An 18,136-nucleotide genomic window follows, 5' to 3' on the forward strand; every position below is an offset into this window, starting at 1 on the left:
GGTCAGAAGCACAGGTCACAACCAGGGTTTTTTCTTTTTTTTTTTTTTTTTATGAAGTCTTGCTCTGTTGCCCAGGCTGGAGTGCAGTGGCACCATCTCGGCTCACTGCAACCTCTGTCTCCTGGGTTCAAGCAACTCTCCTGCCTCAGCCTCCTGAGTAGCTGGGACTACAGGCATATGCCACCACACTTGGCTAATTTTTGTGTTTTTAGTAGAGATGGAGTTTCATCATGTTGGCCAGGATGGTCTCGATCTCCTGACCTCGTGATCCACCCGCCCTGGCCTCCCAAAGTGCTGGGATTACAGGCGTGAGCCACTGCACCCAGCCAACCTGTGGCTTTTGATTGGCATTGGAAGTCGGAGCAGTTGTGGGACTGAGCCCCGAACCTATGGGACCTAACACTCTCTCCAAGCAGATAGCACCAGAACTGAATTGAGTTGGAAGACACCCAGCTGGTGTCTGCTACAGAACTGCTTGCTCGCTTGCTTGCTTGGTGCGTGGGGAAAACCCATGCTAAATGAAGTCAGCAGGCTCATATTTTGGGGGAAGCCCATGTTTTAACATTTATCTTTCAGGCATCAGTTGCAGCTGTTTTTTCTCCAAGAAAATGACATTCTGAGCTAAGCCAGACTGTCTCTCCCTTACCCCTCAACTATGCCATTTATGAGAAAATTCAAACTGTCTAATGCTACAAGCTGGGAAACTATGTCTACAACCAAAATAAAGGATTTAAATCTTGATTACTCATGGGCTTAAATCATACCTGATATGGTTTTACATGCTATTCTTTGATAACAATCTTCATTAAATTGCAGAGATGCCAATGCCATGTTTGAATAGAGAGTTTGAAAAGTTGAGAGGTCCTCAGAGGAACACTGAGGGAGGAGAGAAGAGGCCAGGTAGGCAGGTGTGGCCAGGCCAGCTACGCTCTGCTCACGAGGGCCTTCCCAACAACACTCCAGCACAAGAAGAACCATGGTTTTTATTTTTACTGATTTGTACTTGTGGGGGTTTTCTTAGCTGAATTCATGTTTTGTTATGTCAATGAGAGTAAGTGAGATTCTGTTTTTCTGAAATAGTGCTACTATCTGTGTTAGTTGTCATAGTTTTCACTATTTAAAAAGATATTTCCATCAGTTAGAACTTCTCTAAATGTTAACATTTCTCCAATTGTTAAAAATCTCTCTAATTACAATAATTCCACGTCAGCAGGGAAGTTGCCGAATCTTACGTTTTTTCTGACTTATTTGCCTTTGGCCTTCCCTTGCTGCTACTGACCAGGTGCAGACCATTGGTGAAGTACAGTTATTTCCTTTGATAGTAACATTTGGGGGTGGTTCTCTCTGTACTGTCACGGAGGTAGGACACTAAGTAACTACTTGATTTGTACTATGGGTTTGTTTGTTTGTTTGTTTGTTTTTCAAGAGACAAGATTTTCCTCTGTTGCCCAGGCTGGAGTGATTTTCCTCTGTTGCCCAGGCTGGAGCTGTGGTGCAATTATAGCTCACCGCAGACTTAAACTCCTGGGCTCAAGTCATCCTCCCACCTCAGCCTCCTGAGTAGCTGGAAATAGAGGTGAGAGCCACCATGTCTGGCTACATTCTTTATTTTATTTTCTGTAGAGACAAAGTCTCACTATGTTGCATAGGCTGGTCTTGAACTCCTAGCCTCAAATGATCCTCCTGCCTTGGCCTTCCAACGTGCTGGGATTATAGATGTGAACCATTGTGCCTGGCCTGTGCTGTTAGATTCCTAATGGTCTCACTTTCTTGGTAGGGTTGCCAAATATAGCAAAGAAAAACATAGGACATACGTATAAAGTTAAATTTCAGATAAACAACAAATAAATTTTTATAAATAGATTCCATGTGACATTTGGAACATACTTATACTGAAATATTCTTTGTTATTTACCTGGAAATTCACATTTAATTGGGTGGCTTGTATTATATCTGGAAACACTATGCCTTAGATTTCTTCCGTGAACATCACTCAAAGAATAGGACCTCATAGTATTACCAACAAATGCCACTTATCATGATAGGGGCTGAACTTGGTGATATGCAGTGACCTAAACTGGAGGATAAATTGTAATGTCGAGGATACAGGACAAGAGATAATGAGGACTTGCCTTTCACTGCGGTTCTCCTTTGGAAGCAGAAGCAGACATCGGTAGTTTACCGTCCCAGGTGGTTAACCTGAAATGCAGGATTTGTGAGACCAGCCAAGGGAAGAGGAAGTAAGAAGGCAAGTGCAGATCTGACATACACTCGATTTTGTTAGTCCTAAAAACTGTAGTGTGTGTAGGTACTCTGCTGGTGTATGAGTCCGTTCGCACACTGCTATAAACAGCTACCTGAAACTGGGTAATTAAGAAAAGAGGTTTAACTGACTCACAGTTCCGCATGGCTGGGGAGGCGTCAGGAAACTTACAATCATGGCAGAAGGCACCTCTTCACAGGGTGGCAAGAGAGAGAATGAGTGCCAGCAGGGGAAATGCCACGTGCTTATAAAACCATCAGATCTCATGAGAACTCACTAATTATCAACAGAACAGCATGGGAGAAACCACTCCCCTGATCGAATTACCTCCACCTGGTCCTGCCCTTAACACATGGGGATTGTTACAATTCAAGGTGAGATTTGGGTGGAGACACAGAGCCAACCCATATCAACTGGGGAGTGTATATATATATGTGTATCTACGTATGGGAGGGCAAGGGATAAGGAGGGGAAGAACCAGGAATATGATCTCCTGGCAAAAAAAATATATATATATATATGATTATATTTTAATATACATATAGGTTCACAAATATGTCATCATTAAAGTAATTTATTTCGGCCAGTCGCGGTGGCTCATGCCTGTAATCCCAGCACTCTGGGAGGCCGAGGCGGGCGGATCACGATGTCGGGAGATGGAGACCATCCTGGCTAACACGGTGAAACCCCGTCTCTACTAAAAAATACAAAAAATTAGCTGGCGTGGTGGCGGGCGCCTATAATCCCAGCTACTCGGCAGGCTGAGGCAGAAGAATGGCGTGAACCTGGGAGGTGGAGCTTGTAGTGAGCCGAGATCATGCCACTGCACTCCAGCCTGGGTGACAGAGAAAGACTCTGTCTCAAAAAAAAAAAAAAAAAAAAAAAAAAGTTATTTGCTTCTTGCCCAACCACCAAACTGTCTATCTGGGTTTCACAATCAGTTTAGAGTCATTACACTTTTGTTAATTTGATTGTATATAGACCCTTTACAGGTTGTATAAAAATGAAGTACAAATGTGCTTTGTTTTGAAAATGTTGTAATGGAAAGACCACCAGGATGGATACGTTACCACCCCTTTCCCAAACAGCCTTGTTGGAGGCCCAGGTGCAGTGCGCTCCTGGTCAAGGTGCAAGTTACATCTGATTTTCTCTGTGACTCTCTACAAATCAAACACCTGCGCTTTAACTTCATGTTCTGCCATTTTCAAGCCCTGGTCACAAGCCAATCCAGTTCTATTGGAAACAAACCTCCCCCTCTTTATCAGACTGCAGATAACAAAGAAAAATCTGTGGGAGCAGGGAGTACACCATGCTCTATACCCCCTCTCTATTTGCCGTGAGATAAAAGATCACACAAGGTTAAAAATAATTTTTAAAGCTGACACCCATTAATTTGAAAACGGCTACAACCCCATTGGTCAAATGTTTAAGGAGACATAAAATTTTCCCAAGGAGGAAATATAAAAAGTTAATGAATACCCTCTCCCCCAAAAAATTTGGTTTCCATAGCAGTGAACAATAATGCAAGTTAAAATGAGACACTGTTTTCTCTATAAACTTAGTACAGTCTTGAGAACATATCAAATTCAGTGTTGGTGAGAGTGAGGTGAGGTATTTATTCCCATTCACTGCTAACATAGTTTGAATTGATGCAACCTTTCTAGGAAATAATTTTCTAATATCAAAAAATATTACATTTTTTTTTTGGAGATAGGGTCTCATTCTGTCACCCAGTCTGGAGTGTAGTGTGCAGTGGTGAGAACATCTCTCATTGCAGCCTCAACCTCCTGAGCTCAAGTGATCCTCCTACCTCAGCCTCCCAAAGTGCTGGGATTACAGGCATGAGCCACCGTGCCTGGTCAACGATATTCTTTCAATGATAGAAATCTTAAAACTATTTTAAAATTTAAAGATACCTTAAAAGATCCAAAAATATTATGGACAAAAATTATCATTGACAAAAAATGATATTAGCATTTTGAAAAATAAAAATTCTCTAAGAAAATGAAATGCTTAGCTGCTAGGGTATAGTTTATTACATTTTGTATATGAAAAAAGTTGAAATAGTAATAGTATGCAATCAATAAAAACAATGTTTATGATGAATTTTAAAAATATAAGGAAATGCCTTTGTCATATATTTAGCTAGTAAGAGTAGTGCAGATTATATTTAGTTTGGGATCAATTATGTTAAAATAGTAGGAAAAGAATTACAAAGACATACAAAATGTTAACAGAGGTTATCTAATAAGGAAGTATGACTATAAGGGAATTTTACTTGTGTTTTACTGTTTTCTACATTGCCCAAGTGTTCTATGACAGTCAGAAAAAAATAGACACTGAGTGGTCAGGTGGATAGCAGAGCAGGAGGGAGCAAGTCAGAAAGGCTCTCTCAGATAGGGATTAGGACACTCTCAGAGTTCAGAGCTTCTCCAACAGGAAAACAAGAAACACCGGGTTCCAAATGCCTCTTAATGAGTTCAGCTTCTGACTTACTTGCCTGAACCTGATGCTGTGGCACCGTTCCTCCGACACTTTCCATAATGACCAGTTCTGCCCTCATCACTCTAAAGAAAGGCTGGCAACTTCCAAGGGGAAGGGAAGCATCCAAATGCTTCCTCTGCAGGGAGGGAGGAACGCAAGCCGGGTTGCACAAACAGGAGTGCTTTGTCTTAGTCCCATCAGAGACAGAACAGGATTTTCCTAGATCCAAGTAACCACGAATCCTTTCCAGTTGCCACTCAGGATCTGAGGGGGGAAACGTAGGATGCTGAAGAGATACTCAATTCTCAACTTCACATTTCCACTCCATCCAGTGAACCTGCTCGGGGAGGCTCTTTTCACTCTTCCCATTTCCTTTTTGTGGTCCACTATCACATACAACACTACGCTAAATAGGGTTTAGTAGCAGACGTACTTATTTTGTTTTTACAATTGTTGTTGAGTTTTTGGTGTCACAGCTTGACAGAATACATCGGCAGCAGAGTTTCCGCATCAATAGTACTTTTCACTTGAGGGTTTTCTCTCTGAAAACTTACAGAACTGTGTTGTCTTTGGACTTGGTGAAAATGCCTTTTAATGCATTCACAGCTTGCTGCATGTGATGAAACTTAGCAATGCTCTTTCTCACCTTGAAGAAATCTCACAGATTTCTATTTCACTCTTGGCTTCATTTCTTGTTCTTGTTGAAATTGACACAAGTCAGTTGCCTGCTTTGAACTTCAGTTACCAAACTTAAAAAAACTATTGACTCATTTATTTATTTATTTATTTATTTATTGAGATGGAGTCTCGCTCAGTTATCCAGGCTGGAGTGCAGTGGCCCAATCTCAGCTCACTGCAACCTCCGCCTTGCAGGTTTACGCCATTCTCCTGCCTCAGCCTCCAGAGTAGCTGAGACTACAGGCGCCCGCCACCACACCCGGCTGATTTTTTGTATTTTTAGTAGAGACGAGGTTTCACCGTGTTAGCCAGGATGGTCTCAATCCCCTGACCTCGTGATCCGCCTGCCTTGGCCTCCCAAAGTGCTGGGATTACAGGCGTGAGCCACCATGCCTGGCCAAAAACTATTGACTCTTTTACTTACCTTACTCATCCTGACAGAAAAGATAAAAGGAGGTCCTGTGTGAGAAACGTTTTGTAAACTGTATTGCAAACGTCACAATGACGAGAACGAAGGAGGGACACAGGAAGTGGAGACCCCGTTACTGTGGTGAACATATCAGGGTCAGGGGCCTATCAAGGAAGCATCCAACAACAGAATCCAGGTTACTCAAAGGTAAAGTCCTGCTTCTTATTTAAGGGAAGTTCTTGATCATGTTTTACCTAATGCTTTCTTGTTGAGTGGTGACTGAACTGAAGAAAACCTGAATCCCTTGACGTTTTATGCAATTTATGCAATAAATTTTCAAAGGAGTGGCTCTGTGGCATTTTTCATATTCTGAAGAAGTATTTAATTTAAAAAAATCCAAATCAACTTTTGACCAAATGCAACAAGACATGCAGAAGGCTAGCAAGTTGAGGACAGAACATAAGCAAAAACAATACACAGATATTTAATCTTGTTACGGTCAAGAATTAATGGCTACTCTTGTACCTTTAATTGAGAAATAAGACCATTTAAGTTTTCTCTCGACGAGCAGTTAAATGACAGCAATATTTTCTTTCACCAGCTCCCTTCTCCTACCAGTTGCTTTGTGCTGGTTAATTCTGATGGAAAGACAATGCCTAATAGGATTATTTCAGACAATGGAGGAATTACTACCAAGGATAATTTTTTCTCTTATAGGAGAACGTGCATCTTTATTTTGACTTTCCTATTTTTCTTCCAATAATGAAGTGAACTAATGTTTAATCAACTGAAAGCTTTCTGGCTTTCAGAGGCAGCCATTCAGAAAAGGCTGATGTTAAATGAGAGAAGAGGGAAACATTAAGCTAGAAATGAAATGGACTCCAAGCTCTGACTCTCTCCCGGGGTCTCTCCTCAGTGCCGTAACTTTGGGTTAATGAGAGTCTCAAGGGGGAAGGTCCTAAGTCAATGTCACTCAGCTGGCTCAGTGTAAATTCTTGGGCTGCACGTGTCAGTAGAATCCATGCTTGACCACAGGGACCTGGAATGAACCGAGGCACAAAATGACCTCTGACTTGTCCCTGAAGAAAGAGAAGCTGCTGCTAACATGAGACTAGGCCATGTGGTAATGTCTACACATTCCTTTGACCCCAGCCTTCTTACAGAATCTCTGGGAATGCTATGGCATGCTTCCTAATCTCTAAATGGAGGAAAATTTCTAGATCACTTCCATGGATCTCAGGAGAAATAGCCAACGTTTCTCTGAATTCATTTTGCATTGCTGTTTTAATGTTATTAATACATTGATTAGAACTTATCATATAAAATTACTTTCATAGGCTGGAAATAATTTTGTTTTTGTTTTTGTTTTTTTGAGACAGAGTGTCGCTCTGTCACCCAGGCTGGAGTGCAGTGGCATGATCTCGGCTCACTGCAAGCTCTGCCTCCCAGGTTCACGCCATTCTCCTGCCTCAGCCTCCAGAGTAGCTGGGACTACAGGCACATGCCACCACGCCTGGCTAATTTTTTTTTGTATTTTTGTTAGAGACAGGGTTTCACTGTGTCGATCTCCTGACTTCATGATCTGCCCGCCTCAGCCTCCCAAAGTGCAAGGATCACAGGCGTGAGCCACCGCACCCAGGTTATTTATTTTTTGAGACAGAGTTACGCTCTGTCACCCAGGCTGTGGAGTGCAGTGGCGCGATCTCGGCTCACCGCAACCTCCGCCTCCCTGGTTCAAGCGATTTTACTGCCTCAGACTCCCCAGTAGCTGGGATTACAGGTGCCCACCACCACACCTGGCTAATTTTTTGTATTTTTAGTAGAGATAGGGTTTCACCATGTTGGCCAGGCTGGTCTCGAACCCCTGACCTCATGTGATCCACCTTCCTCAGCTTCCCAAAGTGCTGGGATTACAGGCGGGAGCCCCACGCCCGGCCTAAAATGTATTATTAACCACATATATTTAAAAAGTGGATGGATGAATAGATGGATAAATTTTAGGTCCCGAACTTTGGGACAAATGCTGTGAAGACGGAATTTACTTCCATTAACCACAAATAACCCAAGAATGTTCACCAAACATTATGTAGACTGAATAGATGTTTCCCTTATATATAACTTAGCACTTTTGAAAATGTCTTATTAACCACATATATTTTCCTCTCTGACCACATTGCTCATTGTTGCCATTTCTGTTATCTCTGTTTAAGAAGCTTCTGGAAGACATGATGATAAGTGCAGACAACAGCGATGATATGGAAAGGACAGTTTGACTACGGAAATGTTATTGAGGGACAAACAGCATTATCTTGAGAATCTCAAGCTTTACCCTCCATGGTAGGGAGGCTGCTGTACCTGTTGGAAGAGAATAGAATGCCTATGTGGTTTTTATCTCTTTGTGGGAATAGAATGTCTATATGGTTTTCATCTGGTTTTTCAGAAAAATGTTCGAAAATATCTACTTTGCTCTCTCAGAACTCATGTACTCATTTTACTTTAAATTACTTTCATTTCCTAGTTCATATAGATGCACATGTAGGCAATTAAGTAAGTAGTTTTAGGTGCATTTGTGTGTATGTGACAATGTGTCCATTTATCTTCTCAACTATTGCATCTCTTCACTTCTAAGACACCATCCTCTGTGTGTGAGATGCACCATTAGATAACGTATCATTAAGAAAGAAAAACAACACTGTCAATTAAACTATCACTTGCTGTCAGTCGTAAAATGTATCTGAATTTCAGAGATGTAAAAATGTGAAAAGATCCTGAATACTCTTCATTGGTAACAATGTTTTTCACGTGGTCTGTTACAAAAACATCCCTCTTAATGGATGCTGAAGAGTCATGTTAAATGAAGGTTAGCCTAAAGCTGCCTCCTTACATATTTTAAGTTCAGCCTAATGGTTCCTCTGTACATCATGAACCACAACATGTGAAGGTGTAAACAGACACAGGCCATAGCCTACACTTGTGCCAGTCACTGAGTTTTGGCCAATCAAATGTAGCCAAGTGTTTGAACCCTGTTCAAATAAGGAGACACTGAGTTGTAAACAATCTGGTTGTTTTTGTCCTTCACTTCCATTTTCTTTACATCACTTTCCTTTTTCTGTCCATAGATTTTCTTCCACCATGTGGCTACGCTGGAGTCTCTGAGCCTACTGTGGTTCAAGAGGCTGCCCAATTCAGGGATCATTCATTGCTCAATTAAACTGTTCTAAATTTAATTCGGCTGAAGTTTTTCTTTTATCAGTTGTTGAACTAAAACACTTTGCACCTACCTAATTGTTTCAAATATCTATTAAAAATGGCAAATATCCATTAAAAAATGGACCTCTAGGAAAAATTGAACTGCTAAAACCAAGTCCTAGGTCTTTTATTAAACATACAAACTTGAATATGTGTATAAACGAAATGATAATGTCTTAGTTTCACTTCACCAGCAACCTGATGGTGGGCATTGTGGGAGAGTATGGGTGAGGGTGGCTATGAGTTGACAGTTGGTCAAACTGGATTGCAAGCACATAGAGGCTTATGATAGTATTCCCTTAAAATTCCAAGAAAAGAAGAATTTCTGTTTGTATAGTAGTGACAGAACAGGAATAGGATTGTGCTCCCATGTGCCCAAGAGGTAATCTCTATGCCCAAGGTAGTAGATTACAGATAGAGACTAAAGAGAACACTCCTGGAACCCTGAGTGAGAAGATGAGTGAAAGATGACGCTCACTGCTAGTCCTTCATCTTCCTTCTGAAGGCCCTATTTTGTTAAAGCTGACTGGGTCCTACCTTTTGTTACAGGGATGGTTGGCTAGTCCTCATAATTGCATCTAGCCCTGAAGATCACGTGCTACTTTATATTGGTGTTTGCTCATCTTCAGGGAGTGAAGAAAGCTGGCACAGAGGCTAACTAAAAACAGCAACAATAGCAATTAAAATTTTCATTGAATGGTCCAGCTGTGCTAAGTAGTTTACCACATATTGTTTTATTTCATTGTCTTAACAACCCTGACAAGTAATACTATTATTACCTCTACTTTTACCCATGGGGAAACGGACAGAGAAAAGTTAAATGCATTTCCCAAAACTGTCAAGTGGCAGGTCCTGGATCACAATGTAAACTTGTGCTCTAAGTCATAGCCATGTATTGCCTTATTTTCTGTTGCACCAGGTTAAGAGCAATGGAAAGCACATCCTACTGAGAATGGCTTGCAGAATAGGACTAAAGACTCAGCCTTCAGCCTATAATCAACAGAAGCAGATGGGTGTAAAGGAACACAGACACAGGAAATGACCCTCATAGAAACAAATAAAAAAGGAATGCAGAAACCTCTACTAAGTAGATAAATGTAGTTCCGTCCAGGACAGACAGAAGAGGCCAGTTTCTCTGATTTTCATCCCCTCCTGAGTCTTTAAACCTTTTCAGAGTATGCTCATGCTTTCTCCAGCCTCTCATGCCTGGGTTCATTGGTGTGTAGCACACCATCGCCAGTGGTCCTTTGGGACTTCCACCACTTGCTCACCTCCATCTGGAATCTTACCCATGCTCACTAACTGCTATGATAAGAAGAGGATGTTCTTTTTTTTTTTTTTTGACACAGAATCTCACGCTGTCACCCAGGCTGGAGTGCAGTGGTGTGATCTCAGCTCACTGCAACCTCTGCTGCCCGGGTTCAAGCAGTTCTCCTGCCTCAGCCTCAAAGTAGCTGGGATTACAGGCACCTGCCACCACACCTGGCTAATTTTTGTATTTTTAATAGAGACTGGGTTTCACCATCTTGGCTAGGCTGACCTTGAACTCCTGACCTCGTGATCCATCCACCTTGGCCTCCCAAAGTGCTGAGATTACAGGCATGAGCCACCGCACCCGGCCAGAAGAGGATATTCTTCTTATCCTACTCTTGTATGTCCCTCAAGAGCCCTATCTGTCCAAATGTACTTTGTTACAAAATCTAATCATTATTCTTTACACTTGTGCAGATTCGAAGATTGTTCCGGCCCTGGTAGGCCAACTACTACCACCTTCTCCATATTTACCCACAAATGCCTGAGTAACATTTAAATAAATAGAATTTTTGGAGTGGGAAGTGTTGGAATCACCATCTGGATTGGCTGATCATTTGGGCTGCAGGATCCTGAGGGTAGCTCAAGGATTACATATGTATTCACAAGCAAGGAAAGCCACATGGGCATGGGACTGTGACACAGGCTATGGCTTGCACAGGGCTTGGCATATAGTATGCCAAGTATCTTATATTCCTCCTCTGTGTTTCTAATAATGTCACCAAAGATCACATTGAACTTCAGTGGGACATTTTGTAAATCCTTCATGGTACAATTGCAGATGAGATTAAGAATATGGGCAGCGCTAATGCAACTAGGCAGATTAATAACTCATTGAACGAACATAATTGGAGAATGTCACCAAAGATCACGTTGCATGTTTTTGTCTATAACATATGGAATTTACTATCAACTAAAATCCTAAAGTCTTATTTCATAAGTACAAGTTCTTCCAATGAGGGCTTGTGCACTTATGATTATGAACCAAAATAAATAATCTTACATTTGTCACAGTTACTTAGACCTAGGTAGCTTGAGCTCATTATTCCAACCTGTTAAGATCTGTTTTCATTTTGATGCTGTCGTCACATAACTGCATTCTTCCTTTTGGCTTTATATTCAGAAATTTACTAAACATGCATTTATCCAAGACACTGATAGAAATGCTTATCAGGACAGGACCAAGAACAAGGTTTTTAGTAAGTCACCAGACATCCCCTCTCCCGAGTTGCTTATAAGCACCCTCTACGTATGTTCATTCAACTAGTTATTAGTCTGCCTAATTGCATTAGCTAGGCCCATATTTCTTCATCTTGTCGCCCATGATACCATGAAGGATTTACAAAAATGCTCCACTGAAGTTCAAATGTATTTTGTCTATTGCATTTCTTTGAACTATTGTTTCCCATTAATTTGCCCAAATTCAATTTGCCTAAAAGCAATTTGACAAAAAGCAATTTGGTTAAAAAGATAATTTCGTCAAAACAACGGTCTAGTTAAAAGGGAATAATGCTGATAGGTATTTTTTCAGAGTTGGTCTGAATTGCCACCCATTTTGCACCCTATATATTTTGTGCATATATTGCTTTCCCTCAATAGTTTGATTTTTTATTTCTAATTATTTTCCAGCTGGTTATTCCTATTAGGCATTGCTTATAATGTAGAATAATTGAAACAATCTAACTGTTCAGCAATTAATTAAAATAATGCAAATGTCCAACAGTTGATGGATTGCTTTAAATTTATGATAGTTTCAAATCACCATATGGTAGTTAAAAGACAATATATCTTCCATATGGAAGCCTACCATGCCCTAATGTGCAATCATAGGCTAGCCCTTCTTGAATAAGATTATGTTTAAAATTGGTTTTCTGGTTTGCATTCATTATTTTCCAGTAAAATATATATGTTGTTTTAAAATCCTAAAATAGGATGGTCATGATCACACCTGTAATCCCAGCACTGAGAGGCTGAGGCAGGAGGCACAGTTGAGGTCAGGAGTTCAAGACCAGCCTGGACAACATAGCATGACCTCCTGTCTACAAAAAATTAGCTGGGCATGGTGGTGCATACTTTTATTCCCAGCTACTTTGGAGGCTGAGGCAAGAGGATCACTTGAGTCTAGGAATTTCAGGTTACAGTGGGCTATGACTGGGCCACTGCTCTTCAGCCTGGGAAACAGAGAAAGATCCTGTCTCTAAATAAATAAATACAATTAAATAATTAAATAAATACAATTAAATTTAACAATGAATTAAAAGCCTAAAATAATACGTAAGTCACAATTATAGTTCAAACACTCTATCAATTTCAAATAATTTGCTCCTATTATTAAATCCTTAGCTTGTCCCTTTTACACTGTTGGTGGGAGTCTAAGTTAGTTCAACCATTGTGGAAGACAGTGTGGCAATTCCTCAAGGATCTAGAACTAGAAATACCGTTTGACCCGGCCATCCCATTACTGGGTATATACCCAAAGGATTATAAATCATTCTGCTATAAAGACACATGCACACATATGTTTATTGCAGCACTGTTCACAATAGCAAAGACTTGGAACCAACCCAAATGCCCATCAATGATAGACTGGATAAAGAAAATGTGGCACATATACCAAGGAATACTATGCAGCCATAAAAAGGAATGAGTTCATGTCCTTTGCAGGGACATGGATGCAGCTAGAAACCAACATTCTCAGCAAACTAACACAGGAACAGAAAACCAAACACCACATGTTCTCACTCATAAGTGGGAGTTGAACAGTGCGAACAGATGGACACAGGGAAGGGAACATCACACATTGGGGCCTGTCATGGGGTGAGGGCAAGGGGAGGGAGAGCATTAGGACAAAAACCTAATGCATGCAGGGCTTAAAACCTAGATGATGGGTTGATGGGTGCAGCAAACCACCATGGCACATGTATTCGTATGTAACAAACCTGCACGTTCTGCACATGTATCCCAGAACTTAAAATAAAATAAAGAACTAAATAAAATTTTAAAAATTCTTAGCTTATCCTCTAAGCAATTCCTTAGTTCAAGCTTTTCACAATACAAAGTAATTACTTGAAGATGAATTCATTATACATAATGACAAAAATAAAAGTTCTGAAAACTGTTAAACAATATTTAAAGATACAGTGTTATAAAGCTGTTTCATGTTTGATCACCCATACTTGAATATATAATGATGGGAAATAATTATTTGCAACCAATTTATCACGTTGACCAATTTGCTTTGATGAAATTACTTTCGACTAAATAACATGCTATCCATCTACAGGCTAGTAACACAAGAACAAAACAATATGACATATTGATAATTTCCTTTTTAGTGAATCTGTTCTGAATTCTAGGATCCATTGGCATCTCTTTTGGATGTCTTACAAGCCATTCCTTTAATAATCTATTTTAGAATATTGCCAATTTAAGACAATTTAAGCATATGTATAAGTTCCTTTTAGAGTGGTTCAAAGACCCCAGTGGGCGACAACCTCCTGCTTGAACTAAGCACTGACAAATGAAGCTAGGATGCTATCCATGCATTTTATTCCAAGTGTTTTGTGTTGATTGATTCTCAAGGAAATGGCTTGACTTCTCCATCCTCTGGCATCTCTACAGAATCAATTCAAGAATATCACACATGTTTAATATTCTTATGTTCTTATTTTCTTGCTCCATCCTTAGAGGCTTCCCAATGTTATTTCCCTTTGACCTATTTTACTATTATTTAAAAATCAGTGTGATTCTAGGGCTGTGAGTACTGCTTGCCTCTGTTCATGGCCTACATTTGTGGCCATCTGAGAGGGCAGGTGCATAAGAGTTGCAAAAAGCTCCTAAAAATTGCCAATAAACTCTTTGTGAGTCCTCTAAGTGTTGACACCAGGCATATAGGTAGTACGTCACACCTTACGTGATTTTGCCTAGTATACCACATTAGATAAGACAGAATATATACATTAGTTTTTTTCTTGTCTATAGATGGAAGCAGTCAGAACTATTAACTCTTTTTTTTTTTTTTCTTTTTAAGACAGAGTCTCACTCTGTCACCATGCTGGAGTGCAGTGGCACAATCTCGGCTCACTACAACCTCTGCCTCCCTGGTTCAAGCAATTCTCCTGCCTCAGCCTCCCGAGTAGCTGGGACTACAGGCACGCACCACCACACCCAGCTAATTTTTGTATTTTTAGTAGAAGCAGGGTTTCGCCACGTTAGCCAGGATGGTCATCTCCTGTCCTCGTGATCTGCCTGCCTTGGCCTCCCAAAGTCCTGGAATTACAGGTGTGAGCCACTGAGCCAGGCCCAGAATTATTAACTCTTTTACTCTCCTTTTTTTTCTTTTTTTTCTGAGACAGAGTCGCTCTGTCTCCCAGGCTGGAGTGCAGTGGTGCGATCTTGGCTCATGGCAACCTCCACCTCCCGGATTCAAGCAGTTCTCCTGCCTCAGCCTCCCGAGTAGCTGGAATTGCAGGCATGCACCACATGCCCAGCTAAATTTTGTATTTTTAGTAGAGACAGGGTTTCACCATGCTGGCCAGGCTGGTCTCCGACTCCTGACCTCAGATGATCTGCCCACCTTGGCTTCCCAGAGTGCTAGGATTACAGGCGTGAGCCACCGTGCCAGGCCAGAATTATTATCTTTAAATATCATATTCCTCCCTGTCTTAGGGTTTAAAATAAAACGGTCTAATTGCATCTCTTTATGTTTGTTCATGTAGAATTGCATTCCCACCTAATCTTAGTGAAAATTTCTACAATGAAATATTCTTCAAATGGGACATGAAATCATAATAGTTAATTTCAGCTATTTCTTCAGCCTTTCATTCATCCAATAAAAAATGAAAAGTAAAACTAATAAAAATAAAGGAAACTAATTAGCTCCACAGACAAATGACATATTCTTTAAATGTGAGCTCTGTAATGTTGTGGTTTCATCAGGATTTGGTTCTTAGCATAGACCAATGAATAGGAATAGCAGTAAGACCAATGAAGAGGAATAATCTTATTCCTTGAGTTTATAATTCCAGTGCCTTTGTCTACCTTTTGGGGACTGTCCCCCAGGCATTCCTATGCTGAGAAATCAGGGTCTGAGTGCAGCCACAAGGGAAAGACCCCAGACTGTCAAAGATGAAAACCACCAGAACCTGAGTGAATCTTTCAATAAAGGAAGTGTCATCTTTAGTAAAAGAAATAGAGAAATCTTGACATTTTTTTCTGGCGATTTTTTTTCTAAATTGACACGGTAACATATTTTAGATCCCCCCCCCCCATTATTCCTTTTCATTTTATTAAAACAAGAAAAGAAATTGCCGAGAATGGCTCTGACGTCGTGTCTGGTTAATGAAACTAACACATTGCTCAAATATTTATCCTCACATACATAGTATTTGGATGCAGATGTGGAGAAATGTTGTCAAGTTAAAAAGTAACTCTTTCAGTAAGGCAATGGCACACTGGAATGCTAATCCAAGCCCACTACTATCCTTCACGCCTACATCCTGGGTCTCCTGGCTGCATGAAGTAAACAGCCCCAGCTTCCCTTCCTTAGGAACCTTCACCTTTCGGCTAGAGCCATTTTTAAAATGTGTGCCAAGATTAGCAAGAAACAGAGTGACCGGAGAAAGAGCAAAACCCTCAGAGAGCCACTCTCAGTTCCAGAGACCCCCACAGTGCTCATGGCAAGCCTGCTGGGGAAATTTTCTCCCCTCCAGGACAAAGGTAGCTTCAATATTCTAATCCTTAAGAGTGAATGAGTACCTACCCTAATCTGTGCGCAGCTAATCAGTCATGTGGTTCAAAGCAAAAAGCCACGAGAATACCTAAAGTCAGGTGCAGCGGCTTAGTTCTGGAAAGGAAAATGTCCGGAGGAGAGAGTTTTCAGGCTAAGACTCCACTACTGCCGCACCCTCAGATTTTAGGTAGGATGTTCTTTGGGGTTCACCTACTCAATATGTAGGTAGGAGAGAACCCGTGTCATGGGAATATGCCCTGGGGACTTACATGGAAGTATAAGCCCCTATCAGGGATGAGAAAGGATATGGAGCATGAATATGATTTGCTTTTTGTGGAGGGAGATCTGGATGCAGATCGGTGCTCTCTGTGAAAAAGGTACAGTGAGGGTTTGGAGATCTCAGGGGAAGTAACAATTAACTTAGTCCCTGTATATCTGATAAAGGCAAAGGAGGAGAGTAGGAACATGTGGACAAAGATTTAAGAAAACAGATGCAGCTTGATTATCATCTACGTCTTCTCTTTTAAGTTCTCTAGGGCACAAAAAGAAGACTCAACATCTTATTTTCCCCAGTGAGAGAGAAATATTATACAGTGATGCCGTCTTAGGAACCGATCAATGAGCTAGCTAAAAGCATCGAGTATTCCACCTTAGGAGGCAGATCAAACTTGAACAAAAACATTAAAACGTCCTGTACATTTCTACAGGAAGATCGGATTTTGTTAACATTAGACAAATAATTGCCTTCTATATTGTTGAACTTGTTCTACCTCCTTTTATGTCTGATAAATCCCTGGCTCCTATGTACTATAATTACTTTCAACTTTCCAATTTAATTTGCCACAATCACAGGAAACTGGCCTGTACACACGAACACCTGATCCCAACGGATTTTTCACATCTTACAGAGCAGTGCCAATAAAGTTGTAGCAGTGGAGTTTAATCCCCTCCCATGCCTAAGCAAGCACCAAGCGACATTCAGGATAAAGTCCTGCAGATTGGGACTGCCATTTGGTTACAACTGCACTGGTGTTTTCTCTCCATGGGATTGGACCTGCACCCAGACCCACTTTCAACCGGCAAGGATAATTTGATCCCATTTTTAGGAAGCATACTGATTTACAGAGAGCAGAGAGAAAACCCAGTCCATCTGGACACTTCCACACATGTGTAAAAGTACAACAAATCTACATGACCGTTTCATTATGGAAGACTTTTTATTTTTTAAACAGTGGTGAGTCTTTTCCTTTTAAGTCAGAGCTGTGCGTGCACGTTTGACAGTGAGCTGTTATTCCTAAAGGCAGGAGTTTAGGCAGCATGTTAGAGTTTCATATTAAACAACAAAGAGTTTTAAGGAGCGTCCTCAAATTACACTCACAGTTTCAAAGTTCAAGAATTGTGGCTGAGCACTCCTTACCTTACAATTTCAGGTCCAAAGAGGTCTTTAAGTTTAAAGCAGTACATGAAATGTGCAGGATTTATTTTCTTGCATGAAATTCTCATCTGTCATAGCACCCCACTCCCCGGGAGGAGTCCAGCCTCCTCTTCCCGAACACCAATGAGGAAACCAGAAGAGCACATGGGGGACGTGGCTTCCCTGAAAGCCTGTCAAGAGTCTGCACATGCTCTTTGTGACAGAGGTGCCAAATTAACCTTGGCATGAGGCTCACAATGCACCTCATTGTGAGGTCCTGGGCACCCCTTAGGGGAAGAAAAAGGTTATAAAATGTTCGAGCCAATTGAAGGTTTTCACACTTTTGCTGAGATGTGCCTCTTATTCATTAAAAATAAAAGAGACAATTTTTCTTCTGTTAATTAGCTTCCTGAGGTACAAGTAAGACGATGAACAGCGCACCAACATATTGAGATAAGAGAGAAGGCTATCTTTTGGAATTATACTACTGTTTCAGGCTAGTGAGAGGGAGTAATTTATAAAGCTTCATCTCACCACCTAGAAAAGTGCCTATTGTATAAGAGCTGACAGGAGGTTTTATTGGAATGAAGTTCATGA

General features: G+C 40.8%; 1 protein-coding gene across 1 annotated transcript in view; it reads right to left on the reverse strand.

Annotated features, from left to right (window-relative positions):
- STARD13 (StAR related lipid transfer domain containing 13) overlaps nucleotides 1–17,660 on the reverse strand; it is a 562,325-nt gene extending 544,665 nt beyond the window's left edge. The window contains exon 1 of the mRNA XM_055244120.2: nucleotides 17,543–17,660. The gene's annotated coding sequence lies outside the window, so the exon portion shown is untranslated. The remainder of the gene's footprint in view (nucleotides 1–17,542) is intronic.
- Between the last annotated feature and the right edge of the window lie 476 nt (nucleotides 17,661–18,136).

This window comes from Symphalangus syndactylus, chromosome 15 (assembly GCF_028878055.3).
Source record: "Symphalangus syndactylus isolate Jambi chromosome 15, NHGRI_mSymSyn1-v2.1_pri, whole genome shotgun sequence".
Classification (NCBI taxonomy): Eukaryota; Metazoa; Chordata; class Mammalia; order Primates; family Hylobatidae; genus Symphalangus; species Symphalangus syndactylus.